The sequence below is a fragment of the Pinus tabuliformis genome, chromosome 5_1 (assembly GCF_031772625.1).
Source record: "Pinus tabuliformis cultivar Carrire ecotype Pingquan chromosome 5_1, CPIR1, whole genome shotgun sequence".
NCBI classification, from domain to species: Eukaryota; Viridiplantae; Streptophyta; class Pinopsida; order Pinales; family Pinaceae; genus Pinus; species Pinus tabuliformis.
Window position 1 is genome coordinate 631,348,287 of NC_142305.1, and position 22,078 is coordinate 631,370,364.

Here is a 22,078-nt window from a genome sequence, read left to right on the forward strand (position 1 = left end):
AAGTGTTCAAGTTTTCTTTCTTTTGTAAAAATGCAGAGAATGCTACCTCATTTTCAAGAGCTGAGTCACATTTTGTAAATGCCAGACCTGGGATTGATAACACTCTAGAGAGCTCTGTTGAAAGCAATAATCACAAATGTATCAATGACATTCCTTTCTTCTGCCTACGAAGATGAGCACACCCTATCACACCTATATGAAGCCACTGATGCGTTGGGTTAAACGTCCCTCACGAATATACGACTCTCTAATGCTATTGCTCAAAAGAAACCCAAGAAAAAATTGTTCTGACACCATAGGACGTTTATTATTACCTCCATATTTGCTAAAATTTTCATTTTCTGTCTTACAACCGTTCTGAAGCTAAGTTGTCTTCTCTGAGCATAGATGCAGATGAACACTTTGCAAATGATGAGGAGAATTAGGGATTTAAAAATATAAATTTGCATGCCTGCTAGTTCCTAAAGAATATCCCAATAACTCCCGCACATATAAAGAGCAAATCCTTTGTAGGAAAAGAAAAGGAAAATCTGTTAAACTTAAATGATCAAATATGTTGCATAAATCTACCACTAATGACATTGAAACAGTACACTTATATTGGTCTCACGAAGAAGCATGAACCTGCCAAGTTCCAACACTAATTGCTACCAAAGGACAGGCTAGATATGTGTTCAACAAAATAGCAACAAATTCTTCATTGGCATGTATGCAAAGGATATTTAGTACAGATAATGAGGAAGACGAACCCTTCATTATGGCCTTCTCCTTAAGAATGTGTACGTCCAAGCTGCATTGTCTTTTTGATTTGGAAACCTTTTCAAGCGCATGACATTCTCACAATAAATACCATCTAGAGGATTACTACACATTCAAATTCGTTATAGCCATCCACTCATCCTCCATAGCTTATATCTTTATGGGGAGAAGAAAAGATGATACCTCCCAAAAACGAAATCAAGAGTTGTTCCAACGTTTTACATTAAGAGCATCTACTGGATCTTCTACATTGTTGCCAAATACAACAGAATTATTACACTGACCATCATCGACAACAACTTCATGACTTCCCACAACCACATTCAATCTGAAGAAACAAAGTTGAATATCTCGAACAGGTGCATTAAATCATCAAACTCGCTGTAACCATATGCCAAATTGACTTGAACAAAATTTCATATTTCTGGCGCATTTCTGATCCTCTTAGATTAGCCATTTTCTTGGCTATTTTCGAACTTAGTTTTTACTTTTGTCTCTTCCAGTTTTCTCTACAAATCATTACACAAACAATTTCCATTCAATGGCCCCTCAAACAGTAGATTCAATGAACCTTTTACCAAGCGAAATCATACCAATTTCCACCGCTAATTAGTGCTAAAATTTACTATGTTTTGGTCGCTGCTTCCCCAGCGAAATCGTGCCTCTGTCAATGGCATTTCGTGGCCCTTCAATACAATGATTTGATGGGTGCCTTACCACCTAAAAATGTGCTCCCTTTTGTTGCGACTTGGTTGGTAAATTCTCAGCAAAATCATGGATCCAATCCTAGTGAATTTTTATTCTTTTTATACTGCATTTTGGTGACCAAAACACCCAGCAAAAACGAATCTCTTGGCTCTGTCAACCGTGTCTGCAATTATAAATTTGTGATATTACCTCTCTGACTTCGCATATTACATTTTTTTCAACCTTCACTAATTTCGTATTACTAAACCCTGGTTGTCCACACATCTGCCTCTGCTCACAACTTAACCATATTTTCATTCTTGGTTTGATCGAATATAACTGGTGATATGTTTCTCCCACCGATAACCACAATAATTGAAATCTTGCCCGCAAAAAATGTTATCAAAGATTTAAAACATAATTGAAATCGTTTCCACAAAAAACACATTCAAAGAATTAAAGTACAATGGGTGGACGCTATTAGATGCTATCGTGACTAATACCCGCAGGTGTTAGGATCCTATAACCGCATAGGTAGAGTTAGTCTATTTGAGATCATGTGGGGAAGATGGACAGTGTATTAATTAAACATTCAGTGCACAATTACTGCAAGTCTTACCATCGACGACTGTGTTGTTGTTGGGCTAATGTGCAGGTTCAGACACGATCTCAGCTGTTCCAACAGTGTCATATTTTACCCGGCTATGTAAACTGCTTTTAGCAACTTACCTTCCTGGAAATCTTGTGCCCATTTAGTGCAGTTATCCACTAACGCGTTCCCCACACTCTCTATGCAACCACCGACAATGTCTGCTAAAGCACTCTGTAATTCATCGACCACTTCCATAAAATTCCCTGTTGAACTGCAATCAATGTTCTTGCATAATCTGTATAAGGCGTTCCCTGCCCCTGCCTTCATCCAATCCAGAGAGGCTCCTCCATGTTCAATCACCGTAACTTTCCTTTTACTTTCTTTTGCAAGATTATCGATTGTAGCAGCTACATCTTCCATGTATACAACACTTGTAGTATCCAGAGCATTCTCTACAGTTTGTTCCTGTAATGTTTTGAATACACTATCTGCTGCTTTACTCAGCAAGCTATCGGTTGCAGGATCTGAGTCCTCCACCAAATCCATCAGTTCACATGCCTCAAACTATGCTTTTAAATCATTTCTCCCACAATCAGGTGACAACCGAACGATTATATTGACCAATGAAACCTTTGTTAGCTTCAACGATGGTTTTCTCGCGTATATGTAATGCTCTTCCACATCTAATACAGGGCCAGGATCTCCTTTCCACAAGAACTTCAAACCCGCTTTATTTTGTAATTTTGCAGGATCCAAACTCCGTATGCCCACACATCCTGTCGATTTTCTATAGTTTCTTAGAAACCAGATTAGGGTATTGCATTCTCTACCATCCATGTTGCCCTCTTTCACAAGTTCCTTTGCTTTCTTGATGGAATTTCGGTTTGTTACAAACACGGTCTAAGGAGCCCCCCACAGAAGGTCCACGTTCTCCAAAATTGGCCTGTATTCTGAAAAATCCCCGTCCGCTGTTTCACCGGGCTTTGATAAAAAATTTGAGGATATTTTCTGCATACACCTATTATCTAACACAAACTTTGCGATAAACCAACAGAGTTTACTAGTATAAACCATAAAAAATTGCAGCCAATACACACATCACAACAAACCCCATAAAAAGGCCCATAAGAAACGTATTTCTATTCCTTCCGAGCCAATCATTTTATTTACCTTTTCATCAACAATACTTTTCTTCTTCTTGGATGCTGCTTCCTGCAACTCAACGATGTACCTGGTCGAAAAGTCCTCTACCTGGAAATAGGTATACCATCTTTCATTTGGATTCCAGCTTTGCCATCTTCCATAGTACACTACAGAGATAAGACATCTCCAGCCGATGATTGCCCACCCTACCAGGATGAATACGACTTCCATGTTTGTTGTGATGAATTTTAACCGAGATTTGACACCAGGAAACACGTCTAAATTTGGGCCCTGAACAAGCCATCCGACGATTGAACTTAAAATGCAAATTTGTGACTGCTACTGCGGCTGACGCGTCTAACACTGATCTTGCAATTATGGTTTCAGGATAACATGCACGGGAGACAATCCAAGATTTGAGTACTAGATCTTCTACTGCCTGCGAGGAGTTCTCTGTAGCGTTACCTTGATTTGCCAAAATAATGGGATGGCTTGCTCGTTAAACCTGAAATGGACCATTTTCGACTGTAGAGTATCGTCCATGAATTCAAGAAACGGTGTTAACCCCGCACGCACCTTTAACTGAACGATTCAGCGAGGGAAACACAGCATCGGAGCTTCACCTACCATAGATGAGAAACTATTTGTAACGGTTTTGATCGACGGTTCAAATTTTTGTAATCGTCTAACATTTACAAGGAATTTAGACTTCTGTGATCCATAACGTTTGTTTAGAAAAATCTTTGGCGAAATCACATAATTGATCATTTGTCGACGCGTTTCGAACCAACTAGTGTGGTTCATCGTCAGGACAAGTTGAAGATACAGATCCAGTATAGCGAGTTAAATAGTCCAAGCAGAGACTCCAACGGCTAAAAAGTCTCTGCTTGGACTATTTAACTCGCTATACTGGATCTGTATCTTCAACTTGTCCTGACGATGAACCACACTAGTTGGTTCGAAACGCGTCGACAAATGATCAATTATGTGATTTCGCCAAAGATTTTTCTAAACAAACATCTAACATTTAGTCGAACGGTGTCCAAGGATGACAGTTAGGCAAAAAGGGGGATGGATTCCAGAGGGAAACGCCTTACGGCGTAATTAAGTATACCATTCATTAAAAAGAAATTTTAATTTTTCAAATTTTACCGTGTTTAGTTTTTAAGATAGGTTTGAACTACTTAAAGTTTAATATGGATTTAATTTTTGTCAATTCATCTACTTAAGTTTAACATGGATTTAATTTTTATCAATTCATTTAATTTTTGTTTAGCTGTTGGGACGATAAATAAATATTAATAAAATATTTTATTTTCAGTTTATCACAAAACCCAATTCAAAAATTTATAATCAATCTTTAACCAATAAATTTTATTTTGAAAAGTGTATGAGAAAAAGTATTTCACATCCTAAAATTAGTTTTCTTCCCTAAGAGAATTTACTCCTACTTTATTCTTTATTATCATTTTATTAAAAATTTCAATCCAAAAATTATAATCTTCAACTCGTAAAATATATTTAAAAATTAATGTTTTACACACAATAAATAAATAAATTTTATTTTTATTATTTATAATACATAACCTATGATAAATATGGGGACGCTGAGCATACTCATTTTTATCTTCAAATAATTTTGTATTATTATTCTTTTATGTCTAAAGAGTGAAATATCTTATGTAAATTTTTGAAAATGATAGTGAATTCTTTCATAGATTGGTTTTAATTTAATAATTTGTATTATTTTTTTATTATATTTTTTAATTCAAAGAATGAAATATTTTTGTGTGATGGGTGGTATTAGTAATGTTAATGGAGACTCTTTGTGGGATGTGCCCCCTCGACACATGGATCAAATGTGGTAGAAAATTGGTGGAGGGTGTTGGAAGATGTAGTACAAGTCTAGTCGATTTAAATGAAGGCTTGTGTATTTGGGGTGGTGAGGGTACCTAACTTGTGGGAAAGGAGGTGAGGTTGTATGCTCACCTTCCTTCTCCTTGGCTTGGGTGGCATCACTGTTATTTGTGGTTTTGTGGAGTGTAGGTGAAGTTGGTTTATCTCAAGAGTTTGGCTCTATGATATGAATTGTGTCTGCACTGGCGAGGGTGCTATGAAGCAACATGTTCTTCCATGTTAGAGGATGTTTCCTTTTAGGTGGAACTTCTCGTTTGGTTTGCATGGCACAAAGTGCTGACACTCCTTGGCCTCCTTTTGGAGTTTTGGTCGCACAGTCTCTAGATGATGATTCTCTATGGTCTGATGGCTTAATCTTGGTACTCGCTCGTTGCATGTTTTGATTATGGCATGAAGGTGATATTGATTGAGAGGGTATCATGGCCAGTTTTGGATCTTTCCCTTTCTACGGGCTTAATGGATATTCTAAAAATTGTGGCATGCACTCATGGGTTGTTTAGTTATTGGCTCTTTTGGTTTTGTTGGCAGTTTGTTGTTGCTCTTTTGGTTTTGTTGGCTAGTCTTTAGATTTAATTTATTGGATCACGTATATGGCATTTCTGACTCGCAATTGTAATCTGGACATTGTTTAGGGACAAGCAACAGCTCCTAGAAAAGGTCGTGGAAGGAGGGTTGAAAAAAGTTCCAAGAAAGCTCCATGTGTCCAAATATCCAATCGGTCTGGAACAGAAAATTGAACATTTTGAAAGGAATATATGTTTGCAGCAGCAAAGCGAGAAGACCAGAGTTATAGGAATTGTAGGACTTGGAGGGGCTGGTAAAACAACCCTCGCAAAAGAAATATTTAACCGTTGGAGATCACAATACAATAGATCTTGTTTTTTATATGATGTTATATACACAACTTTAATTTCTTTGCAGAGTCAGCTTCTTGAGGGGTTGAAATTAGTTACCTCTCCTAGAACTGTAGAGTCGGATCCGCAACAGTCCAAAGTACTTCACACGGATATCCAAAGAAGGCTCAAGATTAGAGATAGACGGTCTGGACCAACCGGAGAAGAACATATTCTTAGACATTGCCTGTTTCTTTCTACACAAACAGAGATTACAGTGATAAGAATATGGGACGGATCTGGCTGGGAAGGAGAACTGGGTTTTCAGAATCTAGAAAAAAGGTGTCTCGTAGAGGTAAGCGACAACAATCAAATAAGAATGCACGACCACCTTAGGGATATGGGCAGAGAAATAATGTTCTAAAAATAATGTTTTTAGTGTGATACTAAAAATAATGTTCTGATATCAAATTTTGAAATGTCGTTATGGTGTGAAATATTTGTAAATTTTGGGTTTTTCATCTAATTTGCATAAATATGGTGTGAAATATTTGTAAATATACTAAAAACCATGTATGTTCATGAGTACAGAACCCCAACAAAGAAAGAAGGTTTGGATGTCGGATTTTGCTCATTAGCTCCACTTCATTCTGCAACCAATGACAATACCAACGGATGAAATCAGCAAAGCTTCTTCTAAGTTCTAAAATTATAGGGAGAATAAAAAAGCACAATGCAATATGTTAAATGCAGTGCATCACCAAATCCACAAAAGAAAAGACCCTCAAAAGGGCAACTTTAGGGCACCCCCCAGAAAATGCCTTCACTAATATCTTCTTGAGTTTGAAGAAGCAGCCAACTTCCAAAATAATACCTGTAACGTTTTTATTACCTACCTGAAATTCATGGTCAGCCTGTCTACTACCCTCATCTAGCTTCTTCACAGCAGCAAAGGAATCATCATCAAACATTGCCTTGTATGCACACCCAAATCCACCCTCTCCAAGTATGTTATTGCTGCTGAAGTTATTTGTAGCTGTTAGCAGTTTAGAATATTCAATTGCAGTTGCACATCCCTTTTTCTTAGAAACACGGGAGTTCAAACGAGGAGAGGCATGAGTGGAATACCCCTATAGGCATCTGTGAAAATTCAAATTACAGGCAACTTAGTGAGCTAACCCTAGATCAAAATAGTCGTAATGTAACTAATCGAACTCTCATGTAAACAGAGGTCATCCGCACCCATGGCTTTTTATAATTTGTTAGAATCCAAAATTTTGATTTTATCAGATGATTCAGATCATGGAATCAAGTCTGATGTTTATTATGTTAACCCCCACGAAAAATAATAGTTTGACAGAGGAGAAGAATTTCTATAGTCATGGAAACCATTCCAATGCATTGGCAGTAATGCATAATAGTTAATATGTATACATACATCCAAAAGATATCCACACAGATTCAACAGGGGAAGCCATAGAATCTCAGCCCCGAATCCAATCAAACAATATCTCCATAGGAAGCACCACTCTCTTGTGACTGCCCTGTTGGTGTACACCTCAAGAGAGGGTTTGGTTTCACACAGTGAAAGGGATAAAATATGACATAGTGGTGATACCAACCTGAGGCATCTGGATCTAAATTTCGCTTGAATGCATGAGGTTGAGGTGAAGAAGGAGCAGAGTTGTAAGTCTTTCTATACAACCAAGTACAAACCGAAGAAATCATGATACATCCAACAAATATTGGCAGTAAGATAATTGCCAATAGCAGTCCTTTGTTGATGTGATGAGATTCTTTGTCTATCTGCATTGGAGAACCTGTGTCTGAACGCACAAGCCATTTTGCAATCGTCAAAAAAAAAAAGCGCAATGACTTCTCAGAACTTGTAGAAAGATGCAAACAAGCAATTCAAATTGAGAGATTTCAATTTCTGAAGAAATCTTACATAGGCTGTATTTTTTAGCATAAATATACTCTTCAAAAATTTAATGAAAAGGCTGGCGTTGAAGCCCTTACCGGTTGAATTTTCTGGTTTAGTTCATGCATTTCTTTTTGCCAAGGGATCGTCAAGTAAGGAAGCCGATGACAGTGCGAAATGCAAAGAAACTGGCGCAGAGGTAGGCACCAATAAAGAACGTCCCTTTGCAGTCTCGACTTTGTTAAAAAGAGAGAGACTCAGAATCAAAATATGCAGTAAAAGTGAATGCCCCATTTTGAAAATGAGTTCTACTTGAAAGTCAGTCAGGCTGTGGCAGAAAGCTCAGCAGATATTCAAAGAGGTAGATATCTGCATTTTCTAAAGGAAGGTTCAAACCCAAAAATGCATAGCACTGCTCTCAAATTTGTAAAATTGGTAACAAGAATACACGGGGTAGATCAAATCCCATTTACACTGGATTTTTTTGAACACTTCAAGCGAGAATGTAAACAGATATCTGAACAGAGAGTTGATCTTCACTGATCACAACAAGATTTGCAGCACCAAATGCCCAGCAGTACATGCAAAGTGGTCCTTTAGCGCTTATCCGTGAGCCCACACATATCACGCATTGCTGCGAAACGAATGGCTGGCGGTGCGTCCGTCCGGCTTCGGCTTCCTCATTAACAGTTCAATTTTTAGTTTTGGATCAACGATCACACTTTATTCAATCGTCTAACACCACAAATCTACGGTCAATAATAGGACACGGGGACGGCTAAGGCAATTCATTTCAAATGGAAACGCCTTACGGCATAAAAATATTATTGTAATGTAAACATTTTAACTAGCAAAAAATAAAATACAAAATTATAAACAAAATAACCTTGTAAATATAAAATAAAAATGACCCATGTTTGTAACAACCCCTCGTTAAAATTTCATGTAATAAAGTTAATAAAGGAAAAATAAGACAAAGGTCATGGGACAGTTATTCCAAGTTGAATGTTGGTCAAATCATCCTAGTGGGTGTTCATTTCAAGTTATTAGTGGTTAAGGAAATTGACAAAGACATTAATAAAGGATTAGGAAAGGAAAACATGCATTAATTGGTATTTTGCTAATGAGAATAAAGAGAAAAAGGAGAAAAGGGAGATGAAGGGTCACAAATTTGCATGAGAGGAAAATTGAAGGAAAATGAAGAAAATAGAGGCCTCAATGATAAAAAGGATTTTGAGAATCAATTCATGAATTTTTTCACTTGATTTTTTTGTCAGTTTAACTTTGGAATTGGTTTCAGAGAGATAAGAGAACCAATAGGAGGAAAGAAAACAAGAAAGGAAAAGTTGGATCAAGTAGCTTCAACAAAAATAATTGCAAGTAACGGGTGGCATGTTTAATTTCCTAGTTGGTTTGAGAATGCATGGTACATGCATTTTGCATTTGGTTCTCTTTCTGTCTTGGCATGGGTTTTCTAGGTGTGTGTTGTAGCGGCTACAACCACCCTCTAAAATTTTTCCATAACCTGTTTTGGAGCCTCCCCTACCAACCTTACACAACACTTTGTCTTGCTTCCTCAAGTACTCAAGCTTCAGTGTTTTCCTCACACAAAGGCAGCCTGTTGATCACATTCGATCGATTCCCCTCAAAGGTTTCTTACCCAGACTTGGTCCAACTGTAGGCTAAATAGCTTCCCAGTGAAATTTTCACATTTCTGGAGGGCAACTAGCCTTCCCTCTAGGAATTGTGTAATTCCCTCTGATAGCCTATTGGGCTCTAGGATTGCGCAATCCTGCCAGCTAACCCTCCCAGCAAGATATGCACAATTTTTTCCATCAGCAGGTTGTTCAACCCAGCATTTGCGCAAATCTAGGTAGCAGTCAACTGCTCAGCCTAGAAATTGTGCAAACCCCTTAGACAGCTAGCCTAGCTCCCAGCCAGAAATGCATCTTTTTCTCTAGTAGTCGAGCAGTCTCTTGCATGTGCAACTGAGTTGATCGGTTCCCTCCAGGACCAAGCAAAATAGAATTTCATGCATAGGTTTTGTTATGCTTCTATACCAATAGGTGTCATATTTCATGATTGACTGGTAAAATCCCAAATATGTTCATCCTTTCCATGCTGCAAAGGTTCCATATTTAAAAAAAAAATCAAAAAATTAAAAAAAGAAAAGAGGGTATACCCTAAAAGAAAGATCAAAGGGCAAAAACAATGAAATGGTCAAAAAGAAAGCAAATAAACCCCAAATGAAGAAGACCAGGAAAGTGTGCTAGTCCAAAATGCCACTACTATTCTATTTTTTTCAAAGAATCTCATTGTGTGCAATCAGTTGACTCTTTTCACAGTTGATGGATGGCCAAACAACTTAATGTTAGCCAGTTCATGTTTGAATTTCTGGTTTTAGAGATAGAGAGTAAGATCTGTCCAAACAGTTCAAGCTTGGCAGATAAATAGTTAGATAAAGAAGCAAAGGTGCTCAACAGCTAAATCTAAGTCCTTGGAAGGAATAAGGCCAGACTTAGATAGGATGGCAGTTAAAAGAAAAGAAGAGAGCAAGGGTTTGCTAGTTTAAATGCACCCAAGGAAAAAGGAAGAAAAATGTTAGGTATAATAGGCTGGGTAGGCAGTTTTGATGTTGTAGAAGCAGGCTTATGAGTAATTTTGTTTTTCAAAGGTGATTCATCTTATTACTATCATAAATACCTTGGAAACTATGTGGTGACAGATCAAATGATGCATGTATAACTTCCCTTCACTCTTCTCCCAAAAAAGAAAAACACTTACTAACCTCCCCCCAAGAATATTGAGATCTGCTCAATACTCTTAAAAACACTCCATTTCATGAAAAACCTAAGAAGTATAACATTCTTGCTTTGAAAAAAGAAACCACATTTCTTGTGTAAAAATCCTTTTCTCCCCTCAGCCTAAGTTATCACACTTTATAGCTTGGTGCCTCTTCATAAACCCATATTAACTGCTAACCATATTATATAAACCCCTATACCTTTCCCTTGTGCCTGTACTATGTAAATATATGAAAAACCCCAAAAAATTTAATATCCCACCCTTGGTTAATTTATAACCATAACACTATATCAAAGGGGATTCAAGGTTTATCTGGAACTTGTGAATAATCTTATCAGCGACCTCGGGATTGATTAACCACCCAGGTTAATCAATAACCATATTAAACCCTCCCCACGTGCACATATGCCAAGTTTTATTAATATCTGGTTAATTAACGCTTTAAGCGCCCCGACCGCCAATCGCAATTGCCCCGGTATGTTTAAAAACACTGTTTATATACACAGGTCCCACGCCATACCTCAACGCTAGCTCTGTTGACCGCCAGCCGTTAGATCCGGGCCCACCGATCGGACGACCCACGATCATATCGTGGCACCCCTCCATACCGAATATTAACGCCTGGGGAACGGTGGTATCCCTGCCATACTGAGGACACCCGGTGCCCTCCCGGCATGCTCGCGACCCTCCCCACCGATACCATCTTAGCTGATAAGCGGTGCGGGAGCACAAGTTCATGTTAGCATTGTCTAATGCATAATCGTTGCAAGAGTGTTCCCATATACTTGCCACACTTAAGTGCCTCCGATATACCCAAGAGTATTGGAGAACCTCCAAATACTTTCGTACTGGAACAAGATTTCACCCCCGGGATACAATGCATGCAGTTAACGATAGCTGCTAGGTTTATAGATGTCAGAAAATGTCTCTAGCCTAGACCTATAAATGTTTTCATTAAGATCCAAAAGATCCTTATATTAATTTAGTAAATTTTAGTGTTATTATTGAATTACGTTTCAATTTTAGGCTCAAACAATGTCACCTGAATCCTAAAATGCACCTAAATGAGAAAAGGAAACTTTTCATTTCGATGAATGTTATACTAGCAAGGGAAGTGAGTTCAATCAATTAATGTAGAAAACAAGAGAATGCATCAAAGAACATGCCTCCACTAATTTTTCCCTCCAAATGAAATATGCAAAAGAAAAAGACTAAACTTCACTTTCACTATGCAACATGAAATCTATCAAAATAAAAAACGACTTTCACTTCACTAAGATGCACTTTATCTAGATGATATTCTCTTTGATTTTAGATGCTCTAATGCAATTAAGCTTCAAGTAAGGTAAAAATGAAATTTTTGATTCAAATGATCCTAATGCAAACGATGAACCAATCAAAGCAACACCAAATCAAATCCAAAAGCACTCAATGAAAATGTATTTCACTCTTCTCTTTTGAATCAATAAACAAATGCACTCTTTTCAGTTTGCAAACCAAGCAATGTAATATATGCTTGATAAATCACAAAGATGAATTTAAAATGCAAGATGACCTAAGACAATTGGAAATCAGCTTTGCAAAAGACAAACCGAAATTAATGCAAACCAATGCTTTGAATGATTTCAATAGATAACCACATCTAATCAATCAACAAACCACTAACTTAGTGACGCTTACAAGTGGCAAGTGACAATCGAATGACCTATAAACCCTAAAATCAATCCAATTTCACTCAAACACTTGAAAGCTCAAAAGTACAAGAATTTTCTAATCAAATCAGAAAATCAGGAAAAAAAATTAGTAAATCCAATGATATTGAAAGCCTTCAGGTTGGTAATTTATATTCAAAATCATCGCCAACACCAAGAATGTGAGTGGATGAGACTTCTAGAGGAGGATCTCGAGGAGAGGTTGGAAACTCATCTTCTGATGCCATGGTTGGAAACAGTTAGTGAGGAGGAATTTGCAATGATCATGGAGAAAGCTCTGAAGGTACACCAGGATTATCATATGGATTGTATGGATATTGAGGAGATCTGACCAATGGATCAAAAAGTGGATTAAGAGGAAATAATGAGTACCTCTACGGAGCATCAGGAGTTTCGCAGTTATGTTTTTGAGATGATCAGTCTTGAGGCAGAGGATGAGAAGCAAGGGTTTGAATACTCGGGATAATTCCAAGTTCAATATCTTGGGCTCCAAATGATTGTGAAATCTCAGGATGGACTCCTTCTAATGACCCTATAGTGTTAGACGATGAAGGGGATATGTAAGGCAAACCCAGTGGTTCAACCACGATGAACTTCTCTAAAAAACATTAGGGGGTGGTTGATTTGAGCTTACAATTAAAATTTCATATCAACCAGGAAATGTGGGGCCAAGGATAACCGCATAGGTAAGTCATGCTATCATGGGCAGTTAAATTTTAGAACTTAAAAACAAGAAATAAATCAAAAAGGGTGTACTATGCAAGAGGGTTTACCATGTATCCATGAACCACAATATACACCTTAGTTGAAACCAAGAACTTAATGTACGATGACCAATCTCCTTGAATGTTGTGTTCGATGTATCATGTCTACAGGATGGCTGACACGATTACCTGTGGTGAAATGATAACAACCTAGTGGGGTCTCCTAAAATATACCTGACGGTATGGGGAGCAAAAGTTCGTGTTAGTGTTGTCTAATGCATAATAATTAGTGAGAGTGTTCCCATATACTTTCCATACTTGAGTGCTTTAGATATACCTAAGAGTACTGGAGAACCTCCAAATACTTTCGTATTGGAATAGATTTCACCCCCGGGATACAATGCAAGCAGTTAATGATAGATGCTAGGTTTATAGACGTCAGAAATTGTCTCTAGCCTGGACCTATAAATGTTTGCATTAAGTTCCAAATGATCCTTAGATTTATTTAGTAAATTTTACTGTTATCTTGAATTATGTTTCAAGTTTGGGCTCAAATGATGTCACCTGAATCCTAAAATGCAACTGTATGAGAAAAATAAAATTTTCACTTCGACGAATGTAATACTAGCAAGGGAAGAGAGTTCAATCAATCAATGTAGAAAACAAGAGAATGCATCAAAGAACATGACTCCACTAGTTTTTCCTTCCAATTGAAATATGCAAAAGCAAAAGACTAAACTTCACTTTCACTATGAAACATGAAATCTATCGAAATAAAAAATTACTTTCACTTCACTAAGATGCACTTTATCTAGATGATGTTCTCTTTGATTTTCGATGCTCTAATGCAATTAAGCTTCAAGTAAGGTAAAAATGATTTTTTTTATTCAGATTCTCCTAATGCCAACGATGCACCAATCAAAGCAACACCAAATCAAATCCAAATGAACTCAATGAAAATACCTTTCACTTTTCTCTTTTGAATAAATAAACAAATGCACTCTTTTCAGTTTGCAAACCAAGCAATGTAATATATTCTTGATAAATCAAAAAGATGAATTTCAAATGCAAGATGACCTAACACAATTGGAAATCAACTTTGCAGAAGACAAATTGAAATTAATGAAAACCAATGCTTTCAATGATTTCAACAGATAACCACATCTAATCAATCGACAAACCACTAACTCAGTGACAATTACAAGTGGCAAGTGATAAAAAAATGACCTATAAAACCTAAAATAAATCCAATATCACTCAAACACTTGAAAGCTCAAAAAGACTAGACACACTAGATTTTGACAAGGAAACCCTAAAGTTTTGCCAATATTCAAGATCAACACAGTTGTCAAGGCCAAAATGGCATTGAACAGGGAATCAACGCGACTGTTTTAAGGGAAAGCATGCTAGAAGCACGATTGTTAGAGAAAAATGTGCTTTGGGCGAGGAGTAAGGAAAAAAATAAGAAAGGTTTCCACAAGCACTCTAGACTTAGCACTCTAAGGTAGCAATCAATGATTGGACAAACCTATACAGACTCAAACTAATTGAGAACTTGATGGTCGATCAAAATAATCAATATATCATATGAGAAAAGAGATTGAACAGGCTATAGCTTTCCCAGGGTAGTCACCATTTTATTGTCAATGTAAATACCCTCTGTAGCCAGAGATGATCCCTCTAGCCCAATGAGTGGGTCTAGAAACAAACTAAACAAACTAACATACACTTTCCTAGCTTATGTTTAACAAATGTAGAGAGAAGCGGAAACCTACTTTGCTCTGATGTTAATCGCTCAATCCTTTTAATGTGATTTTGATTCCTTTGCTCCCAGGCTCACTTCTTACTTTTTCTCCCCACCCACGTACCTGCAAGAAATATCAAAGAGATATGCAATATACAAGAGCATATATGGCATACATCAAGGAGTATTAAGCTAAAATCATAAATATTAACACAATTACAGAATTAATATAATCTTAATATCCAAAAAGTATTATTAAAGCTTACATAACCCTTTTTTCTTGCTCATTTTGATATTTATACCTAGGATAAAGGTCACAATATGTCCCTAAATAAATTTTGGAAGTAACTTAAATGGGACCATAATCAATTTCATTGGAATCCAATTAAATCAACCAATTGAAAACAAGATGGATAAGAAATAAAAAAACTCAAAAGACTCCAATTAAATCAACCAACCAATTAAAAACTAGATGAATAAGAAATAAAAAAACTCAAAAAAACTTAACATTTAGTACATATAAATTTTATGTAAGAAATAATAAATTTATAAAAATCATAATTAGCATATTCTCAATAATAAACAAAATAAATAAATATATACTAAAGTCTTGAGAGTGCTATTAAATTGTTTAAATCAATATGAGGTTTGTAACATATCTCCATGAGAATCACTTATGAAGTCGTTATAAACGAATTAAACTATTTATAATATTTAAATTTTCTACATTAAATTGATTGACTCATTGATTGACTCTTATTAACTTGCATGACCTTTATTAAATTAATTTCATGAGTAAATGAAGCAATATATTTTATATTTGGGCCTTAATGACTATTTTTTAGGGATAAAGAAGGATTTATGTGAATGTCTTATTGGAACTTTATTTTGGATTTTTGGAATGAGTAGAAAGTTTGAGTTAATGCTTAAAGAAATATTTTGTGTGAATTATGTAGCCAATTTATACCTCATGTGTAGGTTTCTCTAATAAATAAAAAAAAAAAATGAATTTTGTAATACTTGTTTTTTAATAAATCTTGAAAAAAAATGAATTTTGTAATATTTGATAATAGTTGTATTCAACTTAGGGATATGTATATGAGTGTAAAGAGGATATAATTGGAGTTTTGAGGTTGATATATGTGTATTTTGTTAAAGTTTGTAAAATGAGTTACCATCTAAATTCTTTTTGCCTTGACAATTGAGAGTGGATTGAAATTCTATAAAATGGATGCAAAAACTATTTTTTTTGCCTTGACAATTGAGAGTGGATTGAAATTCCATAAAATGGATGCAAAAACTATTTTATTAAAAGGAGATTTGTAAGAGAATGTTTTTATTTCTTAACTAAAAGGATTTGTTTTGAAGGGATAACAACACAAAATATGCAAATTTATCAAATCTTGCTTGGTATGAGAAATTGACTAAACATCTTTTGAAACTAAATTCCAAACACTATGATATTGATGATGCAACTCAACTTGTTAGGAGACTTTGCAAAACTATTGTTTATCTTGAGGTGTATGTAAATGATTTTCTAATGACGGAAAACCATGAAAATTACATTACATTGCATCCATAAAGAAAAAATTGAGAGAAGGTTTTTAGCGAAGTTACCAATAACAATCATGATTTATAAAATATACATGAAGAAACTATGCAAAACTATTGTTTATCTTGAGGTGTATGTAAATGATTTTTTAATGACCGGAAACAATGAAAATTACATTGCATCCATAAAGAAAAAGAAATAATTGAAGTACATTGCATCCATAAAGAAATAATTGGGAGAAGATTTTGAACGAAGTTACCCAGATTCATAAAATATACATGACCAAAAAAAATCAATCCAATTGTTTGGATATTCAAATCTTCGATTTAAGTTTATTATAACAAAAAAAAGTATTAATATAAAATCAAACTGAATGAGCGAACTTACAATTGGTTGATGATATCTATAGAAAACTGATGAGCTATTGCTGTGTTCACCTCATACAATTCTTTCAGAGCCCTATTAAATAATTCATTAGTTGGATCAGCCCCAGCCATAATACGCTGCACCTTCTTCTTAGTTTTCTTCAACCCATGTAAGTATGCCAGCTTTACAGCTTCGATAATGGAATTTCTTCCTACCACAAGGGCCTTTGACATTCTCTCATCTAACGTCTTCGTCAGATGTTTTACTCCGTAGAAATGGGCCACCTTAACAAGTTCCTTAACACTACGGAAACGCTTATCTTCCCTACTAAGCTCCGCTGTGTACAAAAACTTCACAAATGCTTTCACAATATTTCCTGGAGCCCCATCAATGTGCACTTCTTTTCTTTCATTTCCTTCCAGCATTGCACGGAATACATCCGACTTACTCGCCTACACAAATAACGCAATATAATAATCATCAATATCTATATAGGGTAATTGATGGCGTGGCGTTGTTTCTTGATTTTTAAGTTGAATAAAATTATGATGTTTTTTTTAAATAACAAACAAAAATACGTGATAAATCAATTAAATCAATTATTATTTTTTCTTTAAAAAACAAACGAACTCACCAGAATGAAAGAATGTGCGTGAAACAAAGTTCCATCAGAATTGCAAACTATGGTAACATCAGTAGTGGAGGATGCTTCACCGGGAGTGAAGTCCCACTTTCTCAAAAATTCAACCTCTTCGTTCGAATTTTCAAGAGCTTCCAACTCACATGAATTTTTCGTTCGTTGGTTTTCAACCTCTCGTTTCAACTCGTTGAAACGAGTCCACGTATGATTAAAACAATTAGCACACGCAGAATTAACCCCTAGCACAGAATCACAAAGTCTGCAGAAGGTCTGATTTGGTTTAGAATTGACACCATGTGCCATGCCAGGTTGCTGTTGATTCGGCACCAAATCCACACCTTGTGCTATGCCAGGCTGTGGATTCGGCACCAAATTGACACCTTGTGCTATGCCAGGCTGTGGATTCTGCACCAAATTGACACCTTGCGCTATGCCAGGCTGTTGATTCGGCACCAAATTGACACCTTGTGCTATGCCAGGCTGTTGATTGGGCACCAAATTGACACCTTGTGCTATGCCAAGTTGTTGATTCGGCACCAAATTGACACCTTGTGCTATGCCAGGCTGTGGATTCTGCACCAAATTGACACCATGTGGCATGCCAGGCCATGGATTCTGCACTAAATTGACACCAAGTGCAATGCGGGGCTGTGGATTCTGCACTAAATTGACACCTTGTGCCATGCCAGGGTGTGGATTCTGCACTAAATTGACAGGGTGTCCAATGCCAGGCTGTGGATTCTGCACCAAATTGACACCTTGTGCAATGCCAGGCTGTGGATTCTGGACCAAATTGACACCTCGTGCCATGCCAAGTTGTGGATTTTGCATTTTTTTTACTACAAAACCAATCGATGAATAGCTCTTTTGGATAAATTGAACAAACTGCCTGCAAGCAAAGTAACGCATTTTCTGCATGATATATACGTACCTTAGAACGAAGCGACAAGTGCCAGAAAAAGCTCGCTCCGGCCAAAACGAAGTTACAGAAGCAATGAAATGATCTGTGTGCGTATTAAGTCCCTAAGCTGACTCCACGCTTCTGAGAGATTGGATTTTATGAGGATCTCATGTTAGGAATATGCATATTATATATATACACCTCCTATCGCGTATCTAGTTATTAAGACGCTCCTTTTCATTTTATTAGCTAAAATCCGGATATTTAGGGGTCGACAACATTAAACATGTTAAAATGAATGGTGAAATTGAATATATATATATATATATAATTTTTTCTCATAAAGAATTTTTTACCACAATTTTAAATAATAGTAATTATTATTATTACATCAATATATGTTTTACCATTTTAATTCAATTTTTTTCTTTAGTAATTATTAAATGTATAATAAAGATTTTATCTCTATAAAATATGTTAAAATATTTATAATAATATCTTTAAATTAAAAATTAAGATTTATCTCAATTTAATTAGATTTTTCTAATTAATTTATTTAAAATTAATTAATTAAAGAAAATGCCATATCAACAAAGTTAATATTAGACATGTGGTATTGACAAGTTATGGTTTTGGTCCCTGGTATTGTTAAAAAAATTATTTAGGTGTTAAAAATTCAGATCTTAAAGTAAAAAGTGAATCAGGATAGTTAAGAATATTTGTACATGTGCTTTAAAATGTATATATATTTAACTAATACATTTTTTTTATAATTATTAGTAATAATTTAAAATTAAGTTATAATTTATTTAATTTTTATATATAATAAAACAAGTATTTTTATATTTATCATATATTAATATTTATCAATAATAATCACATTATTGAATTTTTGTCGACATTTGGAACCAATTAACTAATGTGGTTCATCCTCAGGACAATGGTGAAAAACCAATTTTCCCAATTGTTTAAATAGCAGAGATGTATCCTAGCTTGGATATAGTAGTTATGAATTAGCCATTGAATGAAGATTATTATGAATTAAGAATTAGTTAATTGGATAATATATTAAGTTATTTAATAATTTATTATTTATTTTCATTTTAATCAAATAAAATAATATTTATTTATTAAAATATAATTTATTTACAATATCAATGAGATAATGTAATAAAATAATTAAAAAAAATTAAAAATATTAAAAAAGAGAGGATAGATGTATGTTATAATAATTGACAATTTCAATAGAACTAAAATTAGATAAATATAATTAAAATGAATTATTAGGGAGATCAATCAAGAAATGGAAAATAAGAATGAAAATAAACAATAATTTATTATTTGTTTTCATTTTAATAGAATAAAAAATATTTATTTAATAATTTATGAATTATTTTGAATATCAAAAAGATAGTAATTGAAAAGGATTAAGAATTGATAGAAAAGAGGATAGTTATATGTTATAATAATTGATAATAAGAATAGTTAACAATTTAAAAAATAAAATTAGTTAAATATAATTAAAGAAAGAAAAGAATTATTAAAAATATTACCAAAAAGGGAAAGAAAAGAATGGAGAAAGAATAAAAATATAGAATCAAAAAATAAAAATAAGGCATGAAGAAGAATCCAAGGAAATCAAGAGGAGACGTCGGGAATCCAGCTTTTGCTTAATTATCTCACAGTATCTTCATGCGAGCTCCCATCATTTCCCCACTTAAAAGTTGGGCATTCTCAACACACTTGCCACTCGTGCACTGAGAATCTCTGATGAAAAGAGCCTTCATAAAGAGAAGGCCCACCTCCTTAATTTATTTGTTAATAATGGTTATAGTATGCACCTCAGTAAGAAAGCTTTCCTTAAAGCCAACAAGAATTCATTAGTCAAGGCAAACCCTAAAGGTCAAATCTTAGGGGTTCATCTCCCTTTCATCAAGGGACTACTGATAAGATTGCAAGCATTATTAAGAAGCATAATGTTCCCTCTACCTTTAGACTCATTAACACAATCCGTAGCTCCCTCCGGTCGGTAAAGGACCCGGTTGACCCCAAGGACATGAAAGGTGTCTATGTTATTCCCTATTCCTATGGGACCCCCTATGTCACGTCCCTAGACCTGCGGTAGTCTTCCAACCGCTTATAGCGAGGTGCGGCACCACTGAATGCTCTCTTTTCACCAATACTCACCTTCGTGGACTACGCCTAATTCACTTGTGCTTACTTAGTTTGTTTTTCGCAACCAAGTAAAATGCAATTATCCTTTATACTTAAGGAAGCCCATACTCATTCATTATCATCATGCAATTAACCAAGAACAACAACAATTGCAAACAAGTATAAAGGGGAGGGGTAAGTCCCGAACAAGTCTGCCCAATAATATCTTATAACCAATATTTCTTCAATAATACAATCATCAAGTATACTTGGCAAAAATCCAAGTCTATACTTAGAATATTTACAACTGAGGCATAAACTGCCCTTACAATACTTGTGCCAACCTTACACGGTAGGAGGGTGCTCACCGAGACACCTAGAACTCCACCTTAAGTTCTGCACAAAACCGCATGCTCATCGACCAACACATGACACACTCTTCCAACCATCAACCAAGACTTACACCTGCGCAATCTCCAAGTCAATGCGCATGAGTTATGCGCATGCCTCAACCCAACTGCGCACTTTTCTCTTGCGTAGATGCTAAGAGTGAATGCCAAGTCGAATGGATGATGAACAAATGAGCTTGAATCTCCTCTTACTTATACCATCCATGCATTGATTTACAAGGGGTGTGCATCCCCTTGGCCGACCCCCCAAAATTCTTCAACGTACGCCCACAAGCTCCCTTAACAAGTCGGCTTGCTCACATTCTAATCATCACATATATATGCGCATGCTCACACTTAGTCGCATAAGTGTTGTCGCATATACCGTCGCATTGTCCACGGCTTCGTCTCACTTTTGTCACATTTCCACCGCAGCTCCCTCGCAATGTGCGTCTGTGCGCCCGCCCACGCACCTGCGTGCCTACCCGCGCGCCCTCGTGCACGACCTCACCCGGCATCCGTCGCACCTGCAACTTGAAGGCCTTACATCCTCCTCCACCTGAAATCGTTGTCGTCCTCGACAACATACCATCTCGGTAGCCATCCACCAAGATCATCATCATCCATGGTGTTGACTCCTCCACATAAGGCAAACATCCCTGCAACATGTGTAGAACTCCATCTCCATCATGTCTCACCTTAGTGACTAACTACCACCAAGATACCCATACCAAGGTATGCACCTCTACGGTATGTTCCCCATCAGATATCATCTCGATCCATGATCATCGACTCCTCTGCCACAATCTCCACTGCAACATCTCGTGTCGACCCCATCATGTGCCATCATGTGAACCTCTGTCATGATACTCCAACAAAATGCCAACATATCTGTGCACACTTCGCGACCCCATGTCTGAAATGGCTGGGTAGCTAATCCAACCATCACGCTCAATCCATGAGAGTGAACATCCTCATGCCATCATTAGTTGTTCCTCAAACATCTGCCACATCCTCGACTCATCAAGAATCTACCACCATAATCCATGCTCAGGTCCATGGAAACTCCATCCATCTGCAACATGTCATGATGCTTGATGCCAAGCCATCCATGCACCATCAATCATACCTACTCCATATGTCTAAGGGACTCACTGCCATGAGCAGCTAACAATGAGCCCCATCTCCTTCATCCATCTAAGAAGATGTAGAGGGAGTAGAGCCTGAAGGCTCTCCCTCACTAATCAACTCAATCCACC

At 36.2% G+C, this 22,078-nt stretch overlaps 1 protein-coding gene across 1 annotated transcript in view; it reads right to left on the minus strand.

Moving 5' to 3' along the window:
- Positions 1 to 18,127: 18,127 nt before the first annotated feature.
- The window catches only part of LOC149166539 (uncharacterized), a 43,954-nt gene continuing 40,003 nt past the window's right edge, over positions 18,128 to 22,078 (minus strand). The window contains exons 4-5 of the transcript XR_016260883.1: positions 18,307 to 18,417; positions 18,128 to 18,264 (exon numbers count right to left, since the gene is read on the minus strand). The gene's annotated coding sequence lies outside the window, so the exon portion shown is untranslated. The remainder of the gene's footprint in view (positions 18,265 to 18,306; positions 18,418 to 22,078) is intronic.